We start from the raw sequence: 5,871 nt of genomic DNA, 5'->3' as shown, positions 1-5,871 counted from the left end.
TATATGTGTATACAGACTTTCCTTCCATTCGTTGTAGCAATTCTGGGGCTATCTACTTCTTGCTTAAGAATATGTTTTTAAAATAACTAATACATTTGCATGTTACTCCAAGATTAGTTTATAATTAAGGCTGCTTTTTAAAATATTCAGCTTTCACACGGTATTTGATTAGTTCATTTAAGATGCTTTTAATAGTACATTTTAGGGAGCCATACATACATACTGACAGAAAAAGACACAAAATCTAAACTGACAAAATAGCCTTGCTTTCATAACTGAGTAAAATACAACAGGAGAACTGACACATTTTTAAGTATCTGTTTAAATTCATCAATAGAATTTTACTTTGAAGTATTATGGGGTTTTAAAAAAAATTGATTAAGCACCTGTATTCATCAAACAGAAGCTATTAAGCATGAATAATTTTAGGTAGGATTGAGCTCCTTGTACTGTTAAACCTTCCCTGGAAGAGGCAACATAAATGATACGTTGTTTTCAAAAACCATGAAATACTACTTCCTGAGCAATAGGGAACTAGCATAAACTAGGGCTTAAAATCACTTTCCCTTTGGTATGGTACTCAAGCCACTCAGAAAATTAGTCTTAACAGACATTTTCCCCCAATTGTAAACAATACAGAAATACTGAAAGCTGGCTATGTACAAGAACATCAAAAAGATCTACTTTTGAATACTTCTCACCAGTTTCTGCCCTCACTTTCCTGCAAAAAGATCTGCAAATGATTGTCTTCTATTGGCATTGCCCAGATTTTTGTATTTGAACTAGAGGGTGTTAGTGATTGAACTATTAGTTACCTGGATTGCATTATCATAGTTCTTTGCTTACATTTCAAGGGGACTATTCGAGGAAGGAAAAAAAAAATGGGTGCCCTGTTTCAGAGTCTCCTGTAACACTGAACATTGTGCTTGGAGGTACTTCATATTCACAGTTTTTGATTCACAGAAGTTTCTTTGAAACAAGCCTACTTGATTTCATCCTTTCAGTGATGTCCACTGTTAACAAGCCAGGGCACTACTATAATAAAAAATCTTATGGGAAAGAGAAAAGGAAAATGCATGGTTTCACCATTATAAAGTATAACACAATTTCCTGTGTTCCGTAACAAAATGAGATCCTGTGGTAATAAATTCTAAATGAAATCTGGTGGATGACAAATTGCTCAATTTTAAAATCTAGATTTCTCTAATGTTGGCTTCTACTTGATGCTTTTCATGGCGTTACAGGATCAAATTACTAAAACTTGCAATAAAAAGTAGAATCTAGGAATTTTCACCAAGACAAACTGAAAAAATTCTAGTGGTATCTTTGTAAAAGAGTAGCAAATACTTAAGGTGTGTAATATAGTCTCCTTCCACATGTAAGAGGAAATCTGTGCTGAACTGGCTAAGTATGTGGAAAAGAAGTGTAAAATTTTCAGGATCAAGCCAGGTGGTTTTCTGCTTAGAAGAACTTGTTTCTGCGGAAGGCTATTACTTAAAACACATTATTGCCGGGCGCGGTGGCTCAAGCCTGTAATCCCAGCACTTTGGGAGGCCGAGGCGGGTGGATCACGAGGTCGAGAGATCAAGACCATCCTGGTCAACATGGTGAAACCCCGTCTCTACTAAAAATACAAAAAAAAAAAAACTAGCTGGGCGTGGTGGCGCATGCCTGTAATCCCAGCTACTCAGGAGGCTGAGGCAGGAGAATTGCCTGAGCCCAGGAGGCGGAGGTTGCGGTGAGCCAAGATCGCGCCATTGCACTCCAGCCTGGGTAACAAGAGCGAAACTCCATCTCAAAAAAAAAAAAAAAAAAAAAAACACATTATTTGAAAAATCCACTTGTTGAATTGTCACTTTGGCCAAAATAATTAGCAGATCAGAATCTGGAGTCTGAGTGTGTGGATGGGATGGTTGTGCTGGGGCAGACATTCATCGTGATTTACAATGTAAACTGCTTTGCATTTACATTTTCTGAGGTTTCTATATTTGATCAAAGGTATCCAGAATCATCACTTTGACAAATAAGAATTTGACAATATAAATATATACCAAAGGATACAGTACGACTTCAGAATCAGCCCAGCAAGTTTACATGTATTTCAAAATGGGAAAAATCTGCTAGTTTATAATATAATGGAGTAATATACTTTTTTCCATGTTTTCTTGAAGCAAGATTCATCACAATTGCTATTTTTTGTAAACATGATTTATATCTTTGATTTCCCTAGTTAAGAGTTATTTTTTGTCAACATATGCCGTATTTCCAATAGTTGTCTATTGATTACAGTGTACATGAATTTCATAGTCTGTTTCTAATTGTCCTCAGAATCATTTAACTACTACGAAGTAAATACCTTATCTTCTCACCACCCCTTCCCCAAAGACCTATGTTATGACCACACTGAAGACATAAATTTTGCCATTAGTAGCTCTAACAAATTATTAGGAAAGTTTATGCTTAAAATAATTTATATTGTTAGTGTCAGTGCAAAGGCAGTTTCTTAAAGACAGTTAATGAAGGTGATCAACCACTTAAGGAGGATATATTAGGAGTGAATTCATGAATATGAACTTCCTTGAATGCATCATCGTATTCAGATGCAACTGTTCTTTAATATATCTTTCAAGTAACAATCCTCTTCCCTACATAATAGCAAATAACTAATGTATATGAAGCATTTGTACACTATCTTTTAATGAAAAATTTCTTAAATCTTGATTCCTATATAGTAAAATCTATAAAAACAAAAACCATCAAAATTATCAGTTTAATGGACAATAGGGACAATTAAAGAATGTGTCTTCAAGTTTGAGTTAAGCCATTAAATTTTTTAAATACTTAAGGGTAAATTTTATATAAATATGTACAAAATGTAGATCTATTTGTTTAGCACTTTGTTCACTTAGATAAATTTATATGGCATATCTAATAAGATACACAATCATCCCCCCAAATTTTAACCCCTTATAATTCAAAACAAAACAACTGTTGAAAGGTTACTCACTATATGAAAACAGAAAGGGAACAATTTACAACAATGAAATCACTTTAACTTTTTCAAATCTGATTCTAATGTGTATTGACACATATGTAATTATATAAAAGACTGGCGGAAAGGGGCATTAACAGTATTCTAGCAGAGTAAAGGATAAAAATCCCTCTTTTTTTCCCCAGCTTCCAGTTTGACAAGAGAGAATACTTAATAGAATCCTGTCCACAAAAACAGCTAATAGTACTGTGCTTAGAAAAAAAAAAATCTGACTTCATATAATTATTAATACATCCTGTGCTGCTGTTGCCTGTAAGACTTCTAGCAGTAGCTATAGGTTCCAATCTGGCACTTCAGGTATTTTAAAAAATGACCAAAACGTGCTTTAAGATGAAAGTTAAAATGTTATATTTTTTGAGATTTCTTAAAGCAGATTGTCAGATGAAACTCTTTAGCTTAACACAAATCGTAAAGGAATGCAGATTTTTCTATTGTTCAAAGAATCACACTCAAATGAACTATATAATGGACTTGGCTGACACTGTTTTTTCCATAAGCACATTTAATATATTTTTAGCAAGGATAAGTAATTGCAATGATCCTTTATTCTATTATCCTTTGGTCTTCTAGTTTATTTTGTGTTGAATGTTTGGTTTAACAACGATTTTGAAAAGTTTGTTACCATTTTCTCTTTGATTAAATGCCAGTTACTGAGTTGGTGCAGTTTTAAAAGGTAATCTGCTTTAAATTATCAAAATCAGTACCAAAAAAAGCATACAGATTATTATTCTAATTGTTAACATTTACAAAAATTATACTGCGCTCAAAACAAAAAATAAAACTTTTTTCAAATAGTGCATACAAGGCACAAGAGCTTCTTAGTATATTTACTGAAGCTGAACATTCTGGCATCAATAAACACACTTTTAGTTTATCTCAAACTAAATTTCCAAACAGCATGCCATTTAGTTCATGTTGAACTAACTTCCCAAAAGTTGTATGATTTTTAATGATTTGCATATTTAATCTTAATAGGTGTTTAAGGAAAAATATAGTTTACCTGTCATAGTTTTGATGAGAGGACAAAGAAATAATATAGGTATCATTGGAGGGTAAATCTATTGACCTATTAGGAATTCTTAACAGAAATTCAGTATTTTTACTATGTTCAACAGGAGAAGTCATCTAAAAAGAGATTTTTCAAAAGCCAAACTGACAACAGAATGTCATAAAACAATCTTCAAAATTGCTATCATAAATTTCCCAATTTAAGATGATTAGAAGAGATGAAAATGTGTTTCTGATGTAATAGAAATGTACTGTATTCTGACAAAAGTATTCCAGCCAACTGCTTTAAAAGGGAGCTCAAGCTTCAATGTCCACACTTACTTTCCAGCAGAGAACGAAGGCTGGAATTAAGTGAGGCAAAAATTGATGATCTTCAACTGTAGGCCACCTGGACTCTGTAATAAATTCATAGTTATTACAGTTCATTCAGTCTGAGGCAGGATTCACATCAGAGGAAAAAAAAAGAAATATGGTTTGCTACTTCCATCTTCTTAAAGGTAACACGTTTTATGAATAACGCTTATTATAATGTGACTTGAAATCTCTGAAATCTTATTATCTTAATAGTCTAAATTTTCAGATTCAGAAAATCAGATGATTAGTGAAGTTTTTATGTGATAAACTGTGTTACCCATATATTTGGGTAAAAAGCTGGTCCTTGAATATAGTCCAGGTTTTTCAGAGATGCTTTCCCTGTTGATTAATAAACCAGACTACTTTTAATATTTAATAGGAGTTTGTGTTAGTTGTAACAATGTGTGTACTAGATCCAAAATATGTTATATTTTAATCAATGGCTTGGAGAGAACTAATCAATTCATATTCTGCATTTCCAGCCAAAGGGATATAGGTACAACTGACCAGTGGCACCTTCCTGTGGGAGGCCTCTTCCATCCATCTACAGTATTGATACCTTGAAATAAAACAGAAAACATTAAACTACTGTGTTAACCATAAATATGTAAAACGAACCAACTCATTTCATAATCTGTTTCAATAATATCCCTTATTCAAAATTGTTTATTATGCTGGAAGACTCAGTAGATGTGTTCTTGAATACATCAATACTGCTCAACATCAATACTGCTCAAACTTTAATATGCATATACAAGACAGGATCCTATTAAAATGCAAAAAACAAAATGCAGATTCTCATTCAGTAGGTCAAAGATAAGGCCTAAGATTCTGCATTTCTATCAATCTCCCAGGTCATGCCAATGTTGCTAGTTTGAGGCTACAGTGTGAATGGCAGGGTTCTATGTTGTTAGTTCTGCATTCATCTGAGGCTGAATGGAGTTTACGAGTGGCAACTGAGTGGGGAAGGACATTTCGGGAAATGATTTTGAAACTTCATATGCTTAGCATTTCTTTTTTCTTTTCTTTTCTTTCTGTTTTTTTTTTTTTTTGAGACAGGGCCTTATACTTTCACCCAGGCTAGAGTGCAGTGGTGCGATCTCAATCTTGGCTTATTGCAACTTTCACTCCCTGGCTCAAGCAATCCTCCCATCCTCCAACCTCAGCCTTCGAAGTGGCTAGGACCACAGGCACATGCCATGACACCTGGCTAATTTTTTTCCTTTTGTATTTTTGCTTGAGACAGGGTTTCACCATGTTGCTTAGGCTGGTCCTGAACTCCTGAGCTCAAGCAATCTGCCTGTGTTGGCCTCCCAAAGTGCTGAAATTACAGGTGTGAGCCACAACGCCCAGCCAGTAATTTTCTTTCTTTTTTTTTTTGAGATGGAGTTTCACTCTTGTTACCCAGGCTGGAGTGCAATGGCACGATCTCGGCTCACCGCAACCTCTGCCTCCTG

The 5,871-nt window shown here is 34.3% G+C and overlaps 1 protein-coding gene across 1 annotated transcript in view; it reads right to left on the bottom strand.

Moving 5' to 3' along the window:
* Positions 1-825: 825 nt before the first annotated feature.
* The window catches only part of ZDHHC2 (zDHHC palmitoyltransferase 2), a 72,905-nt gene continuing 67,859 nt past the window's right edge, over positions 826-5,871 (bottom strand). Inside the window, exon 13 of the mRNA XM_039460996.2 lies at positions 826-4,973. The gene's annotated coding sequence lies outside the window, so the exon portion shown is untranslated. The remainder of the gene's footprint in view (positions 4,974-5,871) is intronic.

Source organism: Saimiri boliviensis, chromosome 13, assembly GCF_048565385.1.
Source record: "Saimiri boliviensis isolate mSaiBol1 chromosome 13, mSaiBol1.pri, whole genome shotgun sequence".
Classification (NCBI taxonomy): domain Eukaryota; kingdom Metazoa; phylum Chordata; class Mammalia; order Primates; family Cebidae; genus Saimiri; species Saimiri boliviensis.
This window is presented reverse-complemented; position numbering and strand designations above follow the sequence as displayed.